The sequence below is a fragment of the Telmatherina bonti genome, assembly GCF_933228915.1.
Source record: "Telmatherina bonti genome assembly, chromosome: 10".
In the NCBI taxonomy this organism is placed as follows: Eukaryota; Metazoa; Chordata; class Actinopteri; order Atheriniformes; family Telmatherinidae; genus Telmatherina; species Telmatherina bonti.
The window spans coordinates 4,788,903-4,813,642 of NC_136628.1; the positions used below are offsets into that span (position 1 = coordinate 4,788,903).

The 24,740-nt window shown below is 44.4% G+C and overlaps 1 protein-coding gene across 1 annotated transcript in view; it reads right to left on the reverse strand.

Annotated features, from left to right (window-relative positions):
* The window catches only part of ncam1a (neural cell adhesion molecule 1a), a gene marked incomplete at its 3' end in the record, with an annotated part of 306,826 nt that overhangs the window by 262,481 nt on the left and 19,605 nt on the right, over positions 1-24,740 (reverse strand).

Sequence of the window (24,740 nt, forward strand, 5' to 3'; positions counted from 1 at the left end):
TGGATTTTGGTTCTCTGGAGGTGCGAGATACTTCAAGTGCACTAGAACACCAGCATCTCAGACTACAGCTAAGAAAAGCTTATGAGCAAATCCACACAGATCCAGCTTTCGCCCTGGTACATGTGGGAGGCCTTTTAGCTTAGAGAGGACTTTTTGCTGAACAAAATTCAGCCATGTTTCTGCAACAAGCCAAATGTGAGCAGTTTTCACAGTTATGTTGTGATTTTCCATTATTGCTAACACAAAAAATTCACTTGTCCTCTGGCAGCAGATATAAAACAAACTAAAGGGGTGTGCCAGATGTTGGAAGTCTTGTCGGTTTTCATGCATTGCTGTTGAGGCTCTAAGGGTTACAAGGACAAAGTGTTGATCGCTCCTTTTGGCTGAAAACTGGATGGCAAACCTCCAGTGTGTGAGAGAACACACACGCATGGGACTGACTTTTTTTTAAAAAGAGGAGAAGCAACTTTTGGCTACCAGTGGACAGCCAGTCTCTGGGCAATACATGAAGCAGGTCATTTAGACCCTGTATATCTTCAAAGCGACATCAACATGAGGCAAAACATTCGTGGCTCTACTTGATTCTTCCAAGGTTAAGCTAGTTATGCTAAACCGTTAGCCTCGTCTTTTTCTGTTACACACATTTGCTTTAAATCCAGTGGGGAAGTGTGTGTGAGACTGGAAAACGTCCCAAAACCACTAAGGAGGAGGTGCTGTTGTGAGTGTGCATGTGCGTATGTGCATGTGTGCAAGTGTGTGCGTCGTGTTATAGTAGATGAAAACAGCTTTAACATCATTATTATTATCATAAAACTTTATCATTTACTGTTTACCTGCAGGTCTGCTTTATTATAATGTTATTTACTGTTTACCTGCAGGTCTGCTTTATTATAATGTTATTTACTGTTTACCTGCAGGTCTGCTTTATTATAATGTTGTTTACTGTTTACCTGCAGGTCTGCTTTATTATAATGTTATTTACTGTTTACCTGCAGGTCTCTGCTTTATTATAATGTTATTTACTGTTTCCTGCAGGTCTCGGCTTTATTATAATGTTATTTACTGTTTACCTGCAGGTCTCTGCTTTATTATAATGTTATTTACTGTTTACCTGCAGGTCTGCTTTATTATAATGTTATTTACTGTTTACCTGCAGGTCTCTGCTTTATTATAATGTTATTTACTGTTTACCTGCAGGTCTCGGCTTTATTATAATGTTATTTACTGTTTACCTGCAGGTCTGCTTTATTATAATGTTATTTACTGTTTACCTGCAGGTCTGCTTTATTATAATGTTATTTACTGTTTACCTGCAGGTCTGCTTTATAATAATGTTATTTACTGTTTACCTGCAGGTCTCTGCTTTATTATAATGTTATTTACTGTTTACCTGCAGGTCTCTGCTTTATTATAATGTTATTTACTGTTTACCTGCAGGTCTCTGCTTTATTATAATGTTATTTACTGTTTACCTGCAGGTCTCAGCTTTATTATAATGTTATTTACTGTTTACCTGCAGGTCTCTGCTTTATTATAATGTTATTTACTGTTTACCTGCAGGTCTGCTTTATTATAATGTTATTTACTGTTTACCTGCAGGTCTCTGCTTTATTATAATATTATTTACTGTTTACCTGCAGGTCTCTGCTTTATTATAATATTATTTACTGTTTACCTGCAGGTCTGCTTTATTATAATGTTATTTACTGTTTACCTGCAGGTCTGCTTTATTATAATGTTATTTACTGTTTCCTGCAGGTCTCTGCTTTATTATAATGTTATTTACTGTTTACCTGCAGGTCTCTGCTTTATTATAATGTTATTTACTGTTTACCTGCAGGTCTGCTTTATTATAATGTTATTTACTGTTTACCTGCAGGTCTGCTTTATTATAATGTTATTTACTGTTTACCTGCAGGTCTCTGCTTTATTATAATGTTATTTACTGTTTACCTGCAGGTCTGCTTTATTATAATGTTATTTACTGTTTATCTGCAGGTCTCTGCTTTATTATAATGTTATTTACTGTTTCCTGCAGGTCTCTGCTTTATTATAATGTTATTTACTGTTTACCTGCAGGTCTGCTTTATTATAATGTTATTTACTGTTTATCTGCAGGTCTCTGCTTTATTATAATGTTATTTACTGTTTCCTGCAGGTCTCTGCTTTATTATAATGTTATTTACTGTTTACCTGCAGGTCTCTGCTTTATTATAATGTTATTTACTGTTTACCTGCAGGTCTCTGCTTTATTATAATGTTATTTACTGTTTACCTGCAGGTCTCTGCTTTATTATAATGTTATTTACTGTTTATCTGCAGGTCTCTGCTTTATTATAATGTTATTTACTGTTTACCTGCAGGTCTCTGCTTTATTATAATGTTATTTACTGTTTACCTGCAGGAATTTTGATTGTTTTGGTTTTTGAGGTTTCAATGGCAGAAAACAGCTTTGATGATACCACTGCAGTGTGTATGTGTGTGTGTGTGTGTGTGTGTGTGTGTGTGTGTGTGTGTGTGTGTGTGTGTGTGTGTGTGTGTGTGTGTGTGTGTGTGTGGCTGACAGTCGGTTTCTGTGCTGTGATCTCGGACAAAACATAATGATAGTTATCATCCTGACTGCAAGGAGGAACAATGCAGAGCCTTCCCCCCCCAGACCGAGGTTCCAACAGATCAGGGAACATGTGTGACCACATCTGCAGGTCTCTAACAAACCATCTTTGCTCATCTTACACTTTAGGAAGGAAGGATTTAAAACCTTCCCTTGTTGCCTTGTTGCAACATAAAGCAAGGCGATGTGACATGAAATCCATATCTTTACTAACTGTCTCTGTTGTACGTTTGACATCATCCAACCACAATGCATCGTGCATACAAAGCAATGGCAGACACTCTCAGTGTTTAACATGATAAAGAAGACCTTTGTAGCCAACTGCTTTTTGGTTCATATGAAGAAAGGAAAGTTAGAACAATGAAAACTTCTTTAGTGTAATTTCCAATCATCATTAAACAATAATGATGGAAGGGGAACCGGCAAAATGCTTTGATTCTCTTTTCAACCACAAATTCTCATTGATTTTGTTTAGTTTACTGAACATTTTGTCAGCTTATAAGAGCTTTTTCCCATTAAAAACTAGCTACCTATAGCTGAGACCTGCCTGAGCAAGCTGATGGCTGCAAATTGACAAGGGGCCAGCTAAGCCCCTTGGTAGCAGCCTGCCCTGATTAATTAGAGCCACGGAAGATGGAAAAATTTCTGTAGCTTAGTCCTCATGTAATCCCTCTCTCCAGAGATCATGTGGTCGGAGCTTGACCAAGCCAAGTAGAATCAGGTTGACACAGTACAGCAGACAGCGTTCAGACTGCGTTTACATCCGTTTTATTTTATCACCTGCAGATCTGGCTGCACACAAGTCAAGGGAATTATGAATTATGTAAAAATACACAAAGCAATAGGAAGTCAGTATTTGAACCTCAGAGTCATATTTTTAGACAAATCCTAAGAGAATACAGCTTTGTTTCTGTAAAAGTGCCTTTAATAACATCTCTATGCATTGTGTTTTCACTAAGCTTTTCTGTCGCTTTGCTGGAAAACATAATCAAACCAACAGGCCATAAAAATGAGTGTGACAGGCATACCGTGCAGAATAAACAACTCAGCAGGCTTGCTTAACAAATGGATAAAAGCAAGATGGATGAACTGAGATTGGACACAATTTTCACATTCACTCCAGTTAAAGTTTATTTTTGATTTTTATCAGTGATAAGATTCTGCTGACTGCTGTAGAGTGTGCAGCGTCTGCAGAAAGAAAAGGAAACACTGCTGAAAGACTGGAGGTTATGCAAACATTTTTAAGAGAACAAAGAGGAAAGGGGTTATTTTACTGTTTAAATATGAATTTATGACTGATTACAAAGAAACTTTCGACAGTTGACAGTTTTTCCAATTGAATGAAGAGATTTTCCTGTGTACATAAAGATATTTTGGCTTAACACGCAGCTTTTTAACATCCTGTCTGTCTGCTGTGTATATTCCCACTTAGAAGACATTAATCTGAATCAATACAGGTTGCAACAAGGCATATTAGCTGTAAGCTGTAGATATGATTACCAGATCAGAACATTGTTTTAACCCCTTCCTATTGTTACCCAACCGGGAGAAAATTGGACACCAGAGACATCAGATTAACAGTACTTCTGCTTCAGAGCTAATTAGGAATACTGACAAAAATCCAGATTTGCCATATGCAATTCTGCCAGTACTCGGAGTTCTGGACTTCTTTGTTCCACCACAAAAATGGGGACTGTTTAAAGGTTGAGTCTGCTTTTGGGTTCCCTGCGTCGTTATTTGTCTCCTGCTTGATCTTCAGCAATGAACTCCCAACCAAGAGGCCAATAACTCCCACTGACTTCTGTTTCTGTCATATTGTCTGTTCAGAAAAACTCCTCAGATCTATACGGAGCGTGACCTCGAGAAGTGTTTTCAATTACTTGCTGCTGGTGTCGAGCTTTGTGCTGAGCTTACTGAAATTGAACACCCCAAACTTCAAACAGGGCCAGAAAGTTACACTGTGCTGCTAAATGAAAAGCAGAAAGATCCATTCGAGAGCTGCTCCACAGCGCCATGCAAGGTATAATGAGAGCAATTACTTTTATTACAGCAGTTTGGTCCACATGGCTCAGTGTCAGATATGAGAAAAATAATGGCTGCTCAACTGTAATGATATTTGGGTTGATACTCAGGTGCCCTGCTTCAGACAGCCCATCATTCAGCTTAGGCTAATGGCGTTCCCATTTTTAAATAGTCATTTAATTGTAGGAAACCTAATAGTTTATGCAAATATTATCTTGTTTTAACCAGAATACACCTGCCAAGCTGTTTGCTAACCACCAAGAAAAAATAATAGTACAACTCCTCATCAGAGATGTTCTTGTGAAATGTGTGGTGCTGTGATAGCCCATGTTAGAAGAGTATAAATATAAGAAACTTGCATAGCAAGAGTTAGTTCAACCTTTAACAGGCAAAGTTCGCATGTTGTAAGTCTATGGTGAAGTAGTCAGTTTAGAGAAAACAACAGTGACCAGCCTTGTCAATATTTGATCCGAAGAACCAACAATGGACCCCATCTTAAAAGATGATAATGAGAATTTAAGAGTTTACAGTCCCAGAAGAAGACTGAAGAAACTGCAGTCATACGTGAGCGTTGCATGTCAGGGGGGTATACTGTTGGAAACCTTGCCAATGCGCTCTCCATGCCCACTGAACTGTATGGTCTGCATGACCATGTGTACACGACCATGTGAACACGACCATGTGAACACGACCATGTGAACACGACCGTGTGTACACGACCATGTGAACACGACCGTGTGTACACGACCGTGTGAACACGACCGTGTGAACACGACCGTGTGTACACGACCATGTGAACACGACCATGTGAACACGACCATGTGTACACGACCATGTGTACACGACCATGTGAACACGACCATGTGTACACGACCATGTGTACACGACCATGTGAACATGACCATGTGTACACGACCATGTGTACACGACCATGTGAACACGACCATGTGTACACGACCATGTGAACACGACCATGTGTACACGACCATGTGTACACGACCATGTGAACACGACCATGTGAACACGACCATGTGAACACGACCATGTGTACACGACCATGTGAACACGACCATGTGAACACGACCATGTGTACACGACCATGTGAACACGACCATGTGAACACGACCATGTGAACACGACCGTGTGAACACGACCGTGTGAACACGACCGTGTGTACACGACCATGTGAACACGACCATGTGTACACGACCATGTGAACACGACCATGTGAACACGACCATGTGTACACGACCATGTGAACACGACCATGTGAACACGACCATGTGAACACGACCATGTGTACACGACCATGTGAACACGACCATGTGAACACGACCATGTGAACACGACCATGTAAACATGACCATGTGTACACGACCATGTGAACACGACCATGTAAACATGACCATGTGTACACGACCATGTGAACACGACCATGTAAACATGACCATGTGAACACGACCATGTGTACACGACCATGTGAACACGACCATGTGAACACGACCATGTGAACATGACCATGTGTACACCACCATGTGAACACGACCATGTGTACACCACCATGTGAACACGACCATGTGAACACGACCATGTGTACACGACCATGTGTACACCACCATGTGTACACCACCATGTGAACACGACCATGTGAACACGACCATGTGTACACCACCATGTGAACACGACCATGTGAACACGACCATGTAAACATGACCATGTGTACACGACCATGTGAACACGACCATGTGTACACCACCATGTGAACACGACCATGTGAACACGACCATGTAAACATGACCATGTGTACACGACCATGTGTACACCACCATGTGAACACGACCATGTGAACACGACCATGTGTACACCACCATGTGAACACGACCATGTGAACACGACCATGTAAACATGACCATGTGTACACGACCATGTGAACACGACCATGTGAACACGACCATGTGTACACGACCATGTGAACACGACCATGTGAACACGACCATGTGAACACGACCATGTGTACACGACCATGTGAACACGACCATGTGAACACGACCATGTGAACACGACCATGTGAACATGACCATGTGAACACGACCATGTGAACACGACCATGTAAACATGACCATGTGTACACGACCATGTGAACACGACCATGTAAACATGACCATGTGTACACCACCATGTGAACAACATGGTGGTGTTAGCCATATCCGGGCGTCATGGTACTCCAGGAAAGGTCAATAAAATTCTTTGTAATTTCCAATAATACTTTAGCTTCAAATGTCCATCCCAAGTAAACACGCTGCTCCAACTCACCAAGGAAACAGTAAAAGTCCATCTTCAAGAAGAATAGCTACTGAATATGTGAGTTGATTAGAGTTCTGTCTACATTTTACATGCAGATGCCAATGAACATTAGTCATGTCCCTTGGTTTGTGATGAATGAAGGTAATCCCATTTAATAGATTCCAAATCAGCCACATGAATCCAGCAGGATGTTAGAAGAGTTGGGACTAGGCCTCCACGTAGGCTGACATCACAGCAGGAGATGCTCAGCTGAAGAGGAGTTTTCACAACTGGAAACAGTTCAACTGCAGAATGTGAAATGAAGCAATTCAAGTGTTTTGTTAGGCACATATTGAGAATAGTGGATGACGCTCCTTTCTCATGGTAGTGGTGGCTGTTGTGAATGTCAACGCTGCACATGCAAGCAAGTGGAGAGCGATACACATGCTAGCAGAAAAGAGCATGATCAGCATGCACTCTCACATAGCATGAACTCCCGCAACTATATTCACATAATTACTAGCAAGAGCTGGGGAAAATCTCAAATAAGTACCAAATACTGCAGACATTTGTGTTCTCACGTACAATTCACATACAACAGCAGTGGATGTGTGGAAATGGCTGCACAGCTTTCAGGTTCACAGCAAATGTGTTCAGAAGAAATTGAACAATTTTGTTGGATGTTTGGGCTCAAATTGGAATCAGTATAAAAGTTAGTTCTGGCAAAAACAGCAATACGTCTTCAAGTCTGGTCCAAGAGTGAGTTCATCTCCAAAAGGCATCTTTGAAAAGTGGTGAAACAAGCAATAAAATCTGTTATTTGATAAAAGAAGAAATGCAGCTGTGAAAGACTTTAGCAGTAAAAGGTCTGTAGAGATGACTGGATGGGCATGGAAGTTGTGTTTTGTGGTCTCTTATTGATCTCTGCTCACAGAATCAAATGGATTTGAAATCATAATGAAGTCAAATTTATGATATCAGACTGTTGAATCAGTATTCTGGATAGTGAGCTAAGTTTGCATGATTAATGGAGCTACCTGAAGCTAACAGACATCCCGATGCCCACGTTAACTCAAATTACGATTAAATCTGATCCATCACTTTGCATCATTGGATTTGAATGGTGTCTTGTTTTTACTGTTGTGTCTTATGTGGTTCTGCATTTTTCCCAGACCTTCATATACCCCTAATTAAGCGTAGGATAGTCCTCAGGGAATCTGTGCACCTCCATGATCCAGCTGTCACCACTTTAGATATGAACTCTGCGTGAACTTCCCAGGATTACAGCTGCATTACTATAAACAACCCTGTTTACTTGGGAGAGGTGCACCGCCCTCGTCCCAGCGTCCCTTAGCTATTATAGTCCTGGTTGGCACCGCGTCATGTTGTCAAGGGTGACAACTTTGCTCTTTGTATTGTGTAAGGTGGGGAATTTGTTTGTGTTGATTTGCAGCAGCACAGATAAAATTCAAATGCTGCTCTCTCTCTCCTGATCCCTCTCATAGGAGTCCTTGCCCATGACTGCATGCCGTGACACGGCGCTAGGCCAGGCAGGACACTGCCATCAATCACACTGAAGGTAGTGCAGTGTGGATGAAGGCAGTGATGCAGCAGTGGTCGTGATAATGGAAATAGAAAGTTGAGACCCGCCAGCCTTCACCAACCTTACTGTATAAGAGACGGAGTCCTCCTGAGAGAATTCGTTCTGCTTAGAGAATACTGCAGAGGTGACTTATAGAACTGGACTGGTGATTTGTCCACAGCAGGGATGTGTGGTGTCAAAACACGAGGCGACAAAACGGCGCAGCTTTTCTCCTCCAGGATAAACACAGGTTTTCCATGGCTTCATTTCTGAAATGAAACCATCTCACCTTACGGCTTGGTGCCGCCAGTAAATGATGTTTCGGAAAAAATGCATCCAAACTGGTGTTCCGTTTTTTGCACCTTTGTTTTTTTTTATCATTTATTTGTTTATTTATTTATCATTACTATTATTATTATCATCATTATTAATATTACTATTAATATCATATTAATGTTAATGAAATAAATATTCTGAATATCAAGGGCAGCCATTTATATGACACGTCTCCCTTGGCAGAGCAAATCTGTCTAAATATGGCTGCTGATCTGTATGTTTTGATGCTGGACAGGAAAGGAAATAAATAAATAAATAAGGAGGAGCCATGGATGAGAAGATGGAATTAATGCCATCAGAGGAGCAGAGATATGGAGCTGATTAAGGTGGTGAATAAACTTGTCTGCTTAATGTCTCCTAATGTTCACCCAGACTTCAGTGTTTCTACATGAAACAGTCTGAAGTGTGTTAAGGTACAGTCTGTAACTAATTCTCTTTTCATTGGCAGAAATCTGGTGTTGCTTTAATAAATATGTATTTTACTAAAATCCAATCCCAATTACATCCAAATGAAAGAGTTCTCATAGCTCAGAATAAATACATCGGTGAGGGCACACCCAGCAGAAGGCCACCATGTCGCATCGCCATCGATGAAAGGGGAACGGACAGGGGAGAAATTTAGCGAAGGCGCTCCCACGGTGCTCCCACGTTCAGTGGAACATCGAACCCCAACGGGCCCCAACGGGCCCCAACGGTTTTCCATTCTTTGTATTCTTGCGTGAAACAAACCAGGTGTGGAGCTGTGTCTTGACATACGTCACATATTGAAATCTTTGGATCCACTTCCACACTCGACAGGTGGACCCACATCTTTCCAGCCTTACCTTACCTGACCCCCTCACATCTGAGTTTTTCTTGTCACTGCAACACAAGCAGTAAAAACTGGATTCATCTAATTGTTAATTCACCACCTTGTTGCCATTTCACTTCCTACAATTCCTGGTTTAATCATCATTATTAATTACCCATGAAATGGAAATGCTGCTGTTTTAAACCTCATGTATCACTTCCACAGTTGCTGAAGGAGACGAACCCGTTTGCAGAGCGAAGGAGGGATGAGCTTATGGTCTTGGTATAAAATGTGCTTTTTCTCTGTTGATGTTTTGCAGGAATCTAATCTGACTTCAATGTTTGATACCAATTAAGACCAATGGTGGGGGTGGGGTGGGGTGGGTGGGGAGGGAGGGGGGGTGTCGCCATGATGACGAAGTCAACATTATCATTTAGGTGAAGTGAACAGAATGAAAATTCTCACTCTGTTCACATTCAGGTGATGAAACCCAGCAATCAATGTCATTTCCCGCCTCATGCCGCTGCAGCTCGCTGCCAGAAGTAACTGCTGCGATCTTCTGATAATTTAACTGTCAAGGCTGGTATCTGCAGTCTGGGAAAAGGGACTGAGACTTGGCAGCTTGGATGCACAGTTTGAGCTCTGGCCTTTCACAGCTGCAGTGAAACTGCAGAGAAGAGGCTGAGACACAAGTCAAACATTAGTTTTCTCACATTGTCTCAATATTTATTTATTTGATAAAACATTTAATGCATTATTTTTAACATTAAAGTTTGGAAGCACATGAGAATATTAACATGAAAGCTATTCACAGTCCTACATGTCTAAAAAGGCTGTCTGAAAAGTGAATGCAAGTTTTTCTATTCTATTCTATTCTATTCTATTCTGGTGGAATACTGGTGGACTGCTGGTGGACTACTGGTGGACTACTGGTGGACTGCTGGTGGACTACTGGTGGACTACTGGTGGACTACTGGTGGACTGCTGGTGGACTACTGGTGGACTGCTGGTGGACTACTGGTGGACTACTGGTGGACTGCTGGTGGACTACTGGTGGACTACTGGTGGACTGCTGGTGGACTACTGGTGGACTGCTGGTGGACTGCTGGTGGACTACTGGTGGACTACTGGTGGACTGCTGGTGGACTACTGGTGGACTACTGGTGGACTGCTGGTGGACTACTGGTGGACTACTGGTGGACTGCTGGTGGACTACTGGTGGACTACTGGTGGACTGCTGGTGGACTACTGGTGGACTACTGGTGGACTACTGGTGGACTGCTGGTGGACTACTGGTGGACTGCTGGTGGACTGCTGGTGGACTACTGGTGGACTACTGGTGGACTGCTGGTGGACTACTGGTGGACTACTGGTGGACTGCTGGTGGACTACTGGTGGACTGCTGGTGGACTACTGGTGGACTACTGGTGGACTGCTGGTGGACTACTGGTGGACTACTGGTGGACTACTGGTGGACTGCTGGTGGACTACTGGTGGATTACTGGTGGACTGCTGGTGGACTACTGGTGGACTACTGATGGATTACTGGTGGACCGCTGGTGGACTACTGGTGGACTACTGGTGGACTGTTGGTGGATTACTGGTGGATGTGATGGTGGATTGCTGGTGGACTACTGGTGGACTGCTGGTGGACTACTGGTGGACTACTGGTGGACTACTGGTGGACTGCTGGTGGACTACTGGTGGACTACTGGTGGATTACTGGTGGACTGCTGGTGGACTACTGGTGGACTACTGATGGATTACTGGTGGACCGCTGGTGGACTGCTGGTGGACTACTGGTGGACTGTTGGTGGATTACTGGTGGATGTGATGGTGGATTGCTGGTGGACTACTGGTGGACTGCTGGTGGACTACTGGTGGACTACTGGTGGATGTGATGGTGGATTGCTGGTGGACTACTGGTGGACTGCTGGTGGACTACTGGTGGACTGCTGGTGGACTACTGATGGACTACTGGTGGACTACTGGTGGACTACTGGTGGATGTGATGGTGGATTGCTGGTGGACTACTGGTGGACTACTGGTGGACTGCTGGTGGACTACTGGTGGGCTACTGGTGGACTACTGGTGGACTACTGGTGGACTGTTGGTGGATTACTGGTGGACTACTGGTGGACTACTGGTGGACTACTGGTGGATGTGATGGTGGATTGCTGGTGGACTACTGGTGGACTACTGGTGGACTGCTGGTGGACTACTGGTGGGCTACTGGTGGACTACTGGTGGACTACTGGTGGACTGTTGGTGGATTACTGGTGGACTACTGGTGGACTACTGGTGGATGTGATGGTGGATTGCTGGTGGACTACTGGTGGACTACTGGTGGATGTGATGGTGGATTGCTGGTGGACTACTGGTGGACTACTGGTGGATGTGATGGTGGATTGCTGGTGGACTACTGGTGGACTACTGGTGGATGTGATGGTGGATTGCTGGTGGACTACTGGTGGACTACTGGTAGACTGCTGGTGGACTACTGGTGGACTACTGGTGGACTACTGGTGGATGTGATGGTGGATTGCTGGTGGACTACTGGTGGACTACTGGTGGACTGCTGGTGGACTACTGGTGGACTACTGGTGGACTACTGGTGGATGTGATGGTGGATTGCTGGTGGACTACTGGTGGACTACTGGTGGACTGCTGGTGGACTACTGGTGGACTACTGGTGGACTGTTGGTGGATTACTGGTGGACTACTGGTGGACTACTGGTGGATGTGATGGTGGATTGCTGGTGGACTACTGGTGGACTACTGGTGGACTACTGGTGGACTACTGGTGGATGTGATGGTGGATTGCTGGTGGACTACTGGTGGACTACTGGTGGATGTGATGGTGGATTGCTGGTGGACTACTGGTGGACTACTGGTGGACTGCTGGTGGACTACTGGTGGACTACTGGTGGACTACTGGTGGATGTGATGGTGGATTGCTGGTGGACTACTGGTGGACTACTGGTGGACTGCTGGTGGATGTGATGGTGGATTGCTGGTGGACTACTGGTGGACTACTGGTGGACTACTGGTGGATGTGATGGTGGATTGCTGGTGGACTACTGGTGGACTACTGGTGGACTGCTGGTGGACTACTGGTGGACTACTGGTGGACTACTGGTGGATGTGATGGTGGATTGCTGGTGGACTACTGGTGGACTACTGGTGGACTGCTGGTGGATTACTGGTGGACTACTGGTGGACTACTGGTGGATGTGATGGTGGATTGCTGGTGGACTACTGGTGGACTACTGGTGGACTACTGGTGGACTACTGGTGGATGTGATGGAGGATTGCTGGTGGACTACTGGTGGATGTGATGGTGGATTGCTGGTGGACTACTGGTGGATTGCTGGTGGACTACTGGTGGACTACTGGTGGATTGCTGGTGGACTACTGGTGGACTACTGGTGGATATGATGGTGGATTGCTGGTGGACTGATGGTGGATTGTTGGTGGACTACTGGTGGACTACTGGTGGATATGATGGTGGATTGCTGGTGGACTGATGGTGGATTGCTGGTGGACTACTGGTGGACTACTGGTGGATATGATGGTGGATTGCTGGTGGACTGATGGTGGATTGTTGGTGGACTACTGGTGGACTACTGGTGGATATGATGGTGGATTGCTGGTGGACTGATGGTGGATTGCTGGTGTCCAGTTGGACGCCCGTGTTGACATGTAGTGCTACTGGCTTTTTTCTGCAATGAAAGCCAAACTGTGTGGCGTTTCTGCGCAGCCATTGGAGCAGCTGCCATGTTCACCGGGAACATGAACATGGCTCAGAATAGACGTGTTGATTAGCAGATGTGAAAACCATTTACTCGTCTCTGGAGAATCTGCTGCAGTGCAACGTGGAACAATCACGCCTCTGCATCATGCTCAGACCTTGCTCTAACAGTCCTTTCATTGTTAGGTTACATTTTAATAGGTCCTATCCATTGCGATGGACTGGCGAGCTGTCCAGGGTGTTCCCTGCCTGTCGCCCAAAGCCCGCTGGGATAGGCTCCAGCTTCCCCGCGACCCTGAATTGGAATAAGCGGTTCAGAAAATGAATGAATGAATGAAGGTCCTATCCATGTGTATATTGTACTTTTAACAGAATTCAGCTTCTACTTTTGCCCTTCAGAGCATCAACATCTCAGGAACTACAGCGTTGATAAAAATATTTCAGCCCAGCAGTAAACCACTGTGAGCTGCTTTAAGTGCAGACATTATCCTGATGCATACTTAGCTGGAAACACCTGTTGAGCACAATATGCAGCCATAACATCTGATTTACAACCATTAGCTGTCCGGAAGAGAACATGGAAACTCCCCACACTCAAGACTTTCAGCAAAATGCAAGAGAGCTAACAATACTTGCAATATCTCATTACAAGTAAATGAGGACACAGTTAGATGCATGAAAACATCACTGTTTGATGCAGGAAATATGGCAAAAACTTTATTTCAATTGTTTATTTTAACTCTGGAAAGATTAAAATTTGTTATGTCCTGTCCTTTAAATATAAGACATTAATTGTCTGAGTAATGACTCATTATGAGTTGCTCAGAAGTGGTATCAATGAAGAAAGTCAGAGACAGAAGCTTCAGATCATCTGTGTGCCAGAAGGTCTCACGTGCACGCCTGCATTAAGCTTGTTTATTTCACAGGAGGTTATTAATCAAGCACAACCAAGTCTCAATAAATGCTAATAGACTACCTACCAGACGCAAGCAGGCACTCTGTATGAGGAATCGATTTTAATGTACTTAGTTGTGTTCTACAGCTGATTAATGTGGAAAGGAGGTGGCCTTCCTGGTGGGGGCCGCGGCCCCTGCTTGTCTTTATACTCCAGAATCCAGCACTCAGGCTCAGGGGGGAGCTCATCCGGTGTCTCCGGTGGTCGCAGACTGAATCCTCAGGCTTTCTGCTCCAGCATTCGGTGGCTGTGTGCAGCTTCACTGCGTTCTCATTGATGTTATAAAGATTTGCATGTTGTTAGAACAGCCTTTGCAACTTTGGTTCGATTTGCCGTTTGTGTTCTCTGTGCTCACATTATTACACTTCCTGTTTTATAAATGAGCCTCTTTAAGACAGAAGACATTAATTACACGTTGCAAATTATATATGATAAACATGTAAAGTAAGGAGTAAGTTTCCTCCATCCTGCAGACATATTACCGTCATTTCCCGCCTATAGAGCCGCATCTGAATGCAAGCGGCACCTTCACCAGGGTGCAGCAGCTCTATTTCCTTCTTCAGCAGCCACATCCATCATCTGTAACGTGATGGCTGCATCATCTGCTTTCCTTCATGTGTTTTTCATGATGAGGGTGTGTGAAGCGCAAAATGACTCGTAAAATCCATAAACTAGCCGCGTCCTTGTTGAAGCTGCAGGACAGTTTGTGTGGAAAAAGAAGCGGCCTGAATATGACGGTATCTGCAGTTTGATCAGAGAGCTTTAGGTTTTATGCTTTAAATGCTGAAAACAGAAAAAAAAAAAACACTGTTTCTATACAAACACAGAGTTGGACCAAAGTTCTTGTAAGACAAAAACCATGAAAACTGTCTTGAGTTCAGGACAAGCTCAAGAGTTCAGACTGCTCTGGGCAAACATCTCCAGACAAAGGAAACATCCGGACTGGAATTCCAACCATCATCTTTGCCGACAATCTGCAGCAGCTGCATGGAGACCATTTATCTGGACATGCACGAGGACGCTCAGAGGCCCTCGTATTTCTGAGCACCGTTTGTTGTCAACACAACTGTTCACCTACAGTGTGATGGAGTTCTCCACTGAAAGGTAAAAGCAGAACAAACACGATGTTAACAGCTCTTTACTTGCCATCTTACGTTCCGCTTATTGTAACAGTCACCCACAGGTTGTAAAGAATGAAATGTCTTCTGTTCAATATTTATTTAAAATGCTGACCCATCTCATCCCAAACTGTGTAAAGGTGCAGCTCTGCACGTCTTCACGTTATGCTACTCTCATTACGGTTCTCATGTAAACACTCTGACATACGCCCTGACGTAAAAAGTGCTCATTTATCTGCGGCATGTTGTTGACAGGCGGCATCAACATACTGGCCTTACATTCCACGGTGCAGCTGATCTCATGCCACTACTGCCGACATATTCACACACCCTTCCATGACCACACACACACCCCACGTTCCCGTACTCCTCTGGCAAAAGAGCGCCGCATGAAACGCATATCCCGTAGCGACTCCTGACAGTCACACAAGCCGAATTTCGCCCGATGCCGGTGCACTGACAGCGCTTCGCATTTCGTTCTGTGATCAAGGAAAAGGAGTAGACCCGCACAGAGACACTCACGACGTCCGTGATTGGAGTATTTACCATGTGCTGTGTGGGAAATGAAAAGCTCTGAGTGTTTTGGGGCGAGGTTGCCAGCAAGCCCACACAGCTACGCCATTCTCAGAAAATGGATGGCACATCTGCTCTCTGTGTTTCTTCACAGAGGCTGGGGCTGCTTTTCTCTGCATTTTTAATGAAGGTTATCCGGGTTAGTTCACAAAGTTTATTCACATTCTTTGCTTGTGCACAAAAAAAAGAGACAACCAATTCCTTTAAAGCAGTGTGACAGAATGCTACGTAGGAAGAAGGAAAAAGGGCTCTGACAGTGGACCTGTTGCAACCAACAGCAAAGTGCTGCTGTGCTGCGCGTTAACATGAGGAGCGTTGGGGTTAAATTACACCCTCTATTATCTGTAAAGAACTACTGTGAAAGCACATCTGCCAGGGGACTGTGGAAACCTGGCAACGGCACATCTGTCTGAAAAGGAAACGGCGGAGACGTGAGGATGAAGCGTCGCCTGGGGACTGGAAGCAGTCTGACCCCTGTGGAGTGAAAGTCGTCATTTCACTGGGAGAGCTGGAAGCAGCATGAGGTCTGTAATATGCAACGAGCAGCAAGAGAAGAAGAGACAAGAGCTTTTGTTGCAGGCTTTGAAGTACTCGGTGAAGCATGAAAGAGTAAATCTTTACAAAGTAAGGATGTCTTATCTGCTGCTGTAAAGCCCTCAGGCAGCTTCAATGTAAATCTGGGATTTTTACTGTTTCTTCCTTGGTCTGATGTCATTTTTCACCTTTTTAAAACCTTCTGAAAGTTCTCTAGAAAGACATTTGCAGACATTTCCCTCCAACTGCAGGGGTTATTCTGCCTTATTTCAGCTGCTATATGAGATGACACTGCCTGGCTAAGACACTCATATAATTCCAAATTTATATAAAAACACAATTTTGAAAAGTTAAAAAATGAATCAAAATTTGAATCAAAAGCTAAAATTAAAAGGAGAAAATAATCTTGTTAATATTTGTTCTTATGTAATAATACAGCCTTTATTTCTGTGCATGAATGTCAGATAGCCTGGCACCCCATAGACGTGCCATCCCAACAGTAAAATGTCAGCAGTCAGTGACGTCAGTCCACGTGTGGAAATGCGCCACACTTCATGACCCCCCCACTACTATCTAACCCCAACGAATGTTGGCATGACGTGTCTGAGCTTCCAGGTGAACAAAGGGAAAACTGCCTCTTTGTGGTGAAATAACTGGATTTAGGGTGTCAGCAGACTGCTGGAAACCTGGGTGTGATGGTCTGTGCACCGCTCCCCCTGGAAAGGCATGAACCCGGACTCAAACCAGCAAGCTGAGGGCTTTTTTCCAGTTACACTCACTGGTAACGGGCTTCGTCCCAGTTCCATGGGTTCTCTTCACATTCATCACTGCAGGGAATTTTCCTTCTCTTAGTTTTTCTGTAGATGAATCCACTTCACATCCAGTCAGTTTCACCCCAGAACCAAAGATTTATTTCTCCCACCAGGTTTATGATGTGTTGGACTTTAACCAGTTATTGGTTTTATCTTCTTTGCTTTGGTTTGCTGATGCCCACCAGGGATTTGACCCCGTTGAAACAAGGCGACATGTTTTATCACTGCATCCCGTACATAAGTTGTGCCCGTGTGGAACTTTGTTCGGCAGTCGGTTGCTCTGGAGGAACAAACACCTTGTTTTGTAGGGAGAATCTGCAGGGAAAAAAAAAAACAAACTCCTGTGGAGGACCAGTTTCAGCTTTTCTATTTGTCCACCTCGTCCTCTATCATGTATCGATCCAAAGACAGCTCTGAGTCGGTCAGAAAGGTGAGTCCAGGCCTCTCCACCACGAGCGTGTCACAAGGAACATCTTCTGATGGTTTGCTACTCCATCATCTCATACACTTGAAAAGAAGTCTTTGTCTTCTTCTGTGGTAAGAGAGGAAAATAGTGCGATTGTGTCCATAAAAGCTAGAGGTAGATCCATTATTTAGTTGGCTTCATACCATTTTCTCTTTTCAGCATCAGCGCGAGCCGATTAGCAGGGACACGCAGTTCTGGGAAGAGCAGCTCTGTTCTTGTGGAAACACTGGAAGTAAGAGGTGTAAAACACACGCTTCACCTCGTCATGTCAACTAAATTACCCACGCTACTGGTGCTGCAGATCCGTGTGCGTTGCAGTAATTAGCAACCTTCAGCCATCACTCCCACCGGCATATGTTGTTGGTAAAGCAGCAGCCTCCAGATCAGGTTTTATTAGACATCATGCTAAGCAGCTGATTCACACACCTGCACCATGAAGCAGCCTGTGGCTCCCTGGTCTGCAGAGGCCTCACACACATTACCACCACGCTGCAGAAGCGCTGGACCTTCCAGGCTGCAGCTCGTAGCACGAAGGAGAAACGTCGAAAGAATAAACACAGCCTGGACAGCATGGCGGGGGGACGGGGGGAACGCAGGGTCACTGGGAGACAGCGGCTTGGACTGGTATGGAAAGAAAACCAAAAACGGTCTTCATGTGCTCCATTTTCTGACTTCTTCAGAGCGTTAATGGAGCGCATGTTGGAAAATCACCTGCGAACGTTTGACGTGTTTGACCAGAGAAACGGGAAAATATTTGCTTCCCTTTGTTGGGATGAACGGCGACCTCTGACCTTTCAGATCTTCCCCTGCCGAGTGGATGTTTAATGTTGAGACAGGAAATGAAAGAATCTGCTCACAGTTTACAGTTTGCTCCAGTTTTTCCACCGTTTTTAAGCTTTGAGAGAAAACCTGAGTGAAACCTCCAGATTTATGCGCTTTGCAGTTCAGTTCTGTGGAGGATTTACTGCCCAGCTGAGGGTGAACCAACTGCAACAGACTGCGAGGACCCCCCAGCACTGGCTGCCATCTTTCCAACCTACCCAACTAAAACCGATCCCTTCAGAGAAAAAGAAACTGGGAACACTGGACTTTGTCCACAAAAAGGGTGTGTGTTACTTTGTTTGCAGTGTTTTCAATTCTCATGGCTCATTATCACCTTTCAGCCCCCCCTTTGGCACAAATCTGTCAGGCTGACTCATTGTCTCAGGTGAAGTCAAGCAGAAGACACGGCTAACCCCCCCCCGCCCCCCCCCCCCCCTCCACACACACACGCACACACACACCAGCATGCGAAGGCACAACAGCCTGCACCGTGCTCCTCCAGGGACTCTCCTTACTCCACCATGTCTGCTGAGAGGCGTCTGGGATTACGTCAAGCCAGGCTGTGGCGTCTTGCCTCCTGCCACCAGCAGCGGGGGTGTGTGTGTGTGTGTGTGTGTGTGTGTGTGTGTGTGGGTGTGTGGGTGGGGGACCAAGGATGTGGCTCAACACGCCTCCACTTTCAGCACAAACAGCCCTTCGGTTCTTATTATTTATGACATTTTTCTAATGAAATTATTAATTCAACACAATTCCATTCTGTTTCAGACGGAGTCCGGACATCGGTGGCGTTTCTGGGCGACACAACCAAACTCTCATATCCCCATAATGATCCATAACCATAAAAACTGTGTAATGTTGTGTCAGTCATCAGTTATGTATCAGGTGTTGCTAGGCAACGGCAGCAGGGATCTCCTTCCACCTGGGGGAACTATGGCCGTATGACGTTCCACAGGTAAATACCTGCTGCAGCGTCTGGTCTGGAGTTTATTCTGAGCTTTCTCCTCCACCTGACGCTGCTTCTGCTGCTTCTGCTGGTTGACTCTATTCTTTATTCTGGATTCTTTATCCTGATTCCTGCAGGTGATAAAAGGAGTTAGTTGTGTCGGAGTCCGTTGTTGGGACTGTGAGCTGGTCTGTTGTCGGTTCCACGTCGCTCTTTTTATATCCAAACCGCATCCAGACAGGAATTTCCTTCTTTTAGGAACAAGCTCATCAGTTTGGGTTGGCTGCTCATCTTTTAGTGAATTATCCTCTGAAACACGTCTGCTACCGTCTTCCTCCATGTTTGTTTATGTATTGCAGCGTGCCGTAAAGCACATCTTCATGTAAAATACTGCAGTAAAGCAGCTTATCGTGGCGTAAACGATGGAGCCTCATGTGAAACGAAAAACATTTTCTATCATCCAGACGATATATATCGTCGTATCGCCCAGCCTGAAATCCCAGTGTCATCATGTGCACAAGGTTTCCATTCAAAGCGTGTTATTGCTGTAACTGATGCAGCATCTAAACTATTTCATCGATTTTATTACAAACAGAGAAAAAGTAGCCTTCACTATGTCTGGTTAGGGGTCTGCAGAGGATTATGGAGGTCCACTGGTCAGGGGTTAGGGTTACAGGTCACTGTAGACTTTTTAAAGCTCAGATAATCAATACTTTAATGGATCAAATGACTAAAAGGGGTTTCACATCATGACAGACTCAGCTCCTCTATTCAGCCACTAAAACATCGACCCATTTTAAGCAGGCGTCTTTCATGCTTTGCTTCCAGGAGAGGTGGAAACACCGATCAATTCTGTACACCCACTGGATTTAAGCAGTTAGATGACTGGAGATGTAACGCTTAATGACAGTTATTATTTCTGGATGTCTGATGGAGAAATCTATTTACTTCATTCTTGTTTTAGATACCAAAATACTGCAAGCTGAGTCGTACTGCAGAGGAACACTTGTTTCAAACACCATCCCAGCTGACTTTATTATGGTCAAAAGGAAGAAAATTATTCATATTTTTCACCTGTATCCAAAGCGTTCATGGTGGGATCATGAAAAGTGAACAGCTGTTGACAACAGCTGCATGGACGGGAGGAAAGTGACGTCCGTAGCGTGAGAGAACGTCTGGAAATGAGTCAGCGTGGAAGAAACCTGAAATCCACAGTTCATTTGGTTCTGATTTTCAGACTAATGGAAGTTCCTTATTGGATTCAGGAACTTAAACTAATTTACGTTGAAGTTCCTGATTTTGAGCCTTCTGGAGGCGTGGAGAGACGACAACAATGTGGTGAACGGTGAAGCTCAAAGTTTCCTCATTTATTTTTTTCATTTAGTGCTTCGTGAAACACGCAGCTACTTGTTACGCAGCTTCATTACGTTCTGCATGACGAAGCAGCCGCGGAACTGACCAGTCTGTTAACTCAGCAGCAGGACAAACGAGCAGCAGCACAACGGCTGATGAGGAACACGACACAGAAGAAGAAGAAGAAGAAGAAGGAGGGGAAATATGAGTGAAAACAGAGAGCTGACTTCCCCAAACCAGCTCAGTCGTGGCAGGTTAGCGAGCTCAGACGAAGCTGAGTCGACCGTTGGGGAGCAGCTCCACAACAGAAACGTTTTTCAGTGTTTCTCCTCCATGACATCATCACATCCACGTCTTCATGTTCAGAGCTGCTGATCTGTTTGTGACGGGGTGGCTGGGAGGGGCGTCCATGTAGGACAGCTCATGCTCCAGAACCATCCTGCATCACGCATCACGCGTGTACTATTCAGAGTTTGGAGTTAAAACTATACGGTTGGAGGCACGAAGCGTTTCAGGCTTACATATTTCACTATATTTTATTTATGGGTTCAAATTTGTGCAGGTGAACGTTGCTGTAGACCAAACGTTCGTGGCATGTTACCACGTCAGCATTTAGACGCAGCGAAACTAAAGGAGAGGTAGACAAAGCCCCGCAGGGGCATGGCGGGGGCGAACCGAATGCTCCTGGGAAAGGCTGTTTTGTCTACTGGTTGTTACTGGTTGTTACTGGTTGTTACTGGTTTTTACTGGTTGTTACTGGTTGTTACTGGTTGTTCAGAGGGACAGTCTCGCCCCAGTCTGAGATACAGCAGCACCACCTTGTACATTCAGTACGTCTTAACCAGGCTGATGTCACATGATTATTCTGAGAGGATGTCGTCACATAAATAAAAAACACATCAATAACACACTTAGAGTGGATTTCAGACTTTGACATAATGTATTCCATGTCACAGTCTCGTGTAATTTACACAACTTTGTGCTGGTCAGAACAAAAAGACGCTTCGTTTTTAAGGATCTATTCACGTGCTTATCAGGGTCCCCTCTCCACGCTGCTGCCCTGCCGTCTCCATGCTCATTACTGACCACTCTGATTGGCTGGAAATGACCGTTTTAAACTGCCAATAAATCAGCTGTGACATCAGCTGCTCTAGAAGCTGAAGCCAGCGTGCAGCGGCCTACCAAACAGAAACAGCTTCATTTTCAGGAGCTGAAAAGGAAAAAAAACAATCAAAAGGCATAAAGAGTCTGAAAAGCTCAGAACTAAAAGCTGTAATCTTCTGTTTTTCTTCATTCATCTCTAAACTGTCTGCAAAGATCCAACTTTCATTTATCAATACCATGAAGACATGTTAGCTGCATCTTCTGCATCTCATTAAACCAAAAAGTCTCTCAGAAGAAACTGAACTGGGAAAGTCTTACGGACAGATCATTAGGAGAAACTTGTCTAAATTACAACAGAATAAAAAACATCCAGAAATCAGAGTAGCTCCAAGCACACAGTGAGACTCAGCAGCAGCATGAAACGTATGCAGAGAAAAACTCTTACGATGCTGTTGGGATTAAATGTGGGTTAAAGACGTTTAATTCAGACAATGATGCCAATTTTGACTCTTTCTGCACCGACGGGGACACATGCTACAGCAGCTGACCACTACATCCAAAAGGCATGCACAAAGCGGCCCCTCCCACCAGGGAGGACAGTGATTAATGTGGAGAGTCCACCTCCACTCCTGTCTCTGCTTCAGCAGGAAGAGTGTCAACAAGTAACTAATGACTGCCAAGATGTCCTCTGTTATAGATTTCCTCATAACTCTCCTTATCAGCGCTGCTGCAGCGTTCCTGCAGCTCTGCAGCACGGCTGGAAGCTGAGCCAATGCCAATATTCACCTCCTCTCTTCCTGCTTTGCAAAGAAAACGCTGGACTCCAGCGTTTCTTTGCAACTTGCAGCTACAGATTCTTCTGAGGCTGAAATGAGACATTTCACTTCAGGACATGTAAAGTAGCTGAACCCAGCCAGCATGATGGGATGAGACTGCTTTTTTCCATCTCATCCTCCATTACCGGCTCTTGGTTGCCTCGGTAATACAGACTCTCCTGACGCTGGATCAGATGAAGACAAATCTACAGGTTAAAGACCGAAGCGGTGTGTACTGTGCAGAAATGCAGAAATGTGCACGTGCTCGGTTTTCTTTGCCAAACCAACATTCGGCCACGAGTGGATTTAGATGCTTCCTGTTTGGGTCGTTTGCATTTTACACACGGTGAGGACAAGAACCCTGTTAACCCAGTGATGGACTGGCAGCGTGGGCTGCCCTTAGCAGGCAGAGAAAACGGCTTACTTAGCAACCACAGGCCATTAAAATGGGCTAAAGTGAGTTGATTTTATCATTTTTTTAGGTTTGAAAGCAACTGAAAGAGAACAGATGAAGTGTGAATGAAGGGACTCATTCTGCAACTTTCCAGTCTGGCTGCGCCCCTCCCAGCGAACCCATGGTGCCTTTCCACTGGGTTGTTTTGTTTTCCCATGTCCCAGTGTGAACTCCACATAAAACTGTCATCCGTTCAGGCTCTCTGCTCTGCTCTTGTCTGATTATATTCTTGCCAGAATTTCCTCTACTGACAAAAAGGGTGAAAAAAGTAAAAACTACACTCAGCAGGAATCCTATCAAACTCCTTCCCGCCACGCCATTGGTCCGAGGTTCTCTCATGCCACCGATCGAAGCGCGATGTCCTTGTTCAAACACAGCTGCATCAATAGGCTTTTATCACGCTGCACCCCTCCCTCAAGCCCCCTGCCACCCCCACTGCTACAAAGATATGCACAGCTGCTGCCCTGTTGCCCAGAAACTGAGTGTAATTTAAGGAATACCCCCCCCCACCCCTCACCCATTTCACAAATAAGATATTGTTACAGGAAGCCCTGCAAACAGCCTGAACATCCAAACTTAATTTTCCTCTTTCAGAAAAGCGAGCACTCAACATTCCTCCTACACATACATCAATTTTCTGGCTGCTGTCTCTGTAATGAGAGTTCAGATGTCACTGAAATTGTGAAAATAGGACAAAAAGAATTACGTAAATGCACATTTCCTTGAAAAGGAGCTCGCTGCTGTTGAGGTTTTGGTATCAGGTTCCCACCACTAAGGAGTAGCTGTACTTCTGCTCAATCGATGCTCACTGAGTTATAAGTCTGTTCAAAAGAGACCAAAAATGAATAATTACATTATCAGATGGTGTCTGTTTAGTTTGAGAGACATAACCAGAAGCTGCTAACTGCCTCTCATGTCCGTCTGGAGAAGGAACCATCAAGGGAAATGGACCTGCAGGTGGTTCAGTTAAAATCATTTTCATCCTCATCTTAGGAAAAAAATTCATAGTTAATATAAATATACAACAAGACCGAAAACACAAGAAGCACGAGTGAACTTTGTTTATTTCCGACAGACGTCAATACGTCACCGCCACCCCCGTCCAATCAGAATCCGCCGATCTAAAGACAAATTAAGTAAGGACGTGCTTCCATGTAAACCTCAATTATTATTTCCATGTAAACTTGTAGGAGAATAATGGTCATTTGGAAATAAATCATTCAGATAAAAAAGAAAAAACATCCTGTAACCGATTTTTTAAAATAACGTGAACTACTTTCTTTTTTCTTTCTGTAGAGTTAACAGCAAGATTTCTGTCATTTCAATCAAAACCTCCCACCTCTTCATCCTTCATGCTCAATCTGTAGCGTAGTGCAGTGAAAATGACAAAATTCCCTGCAATATCAGAACCAATCA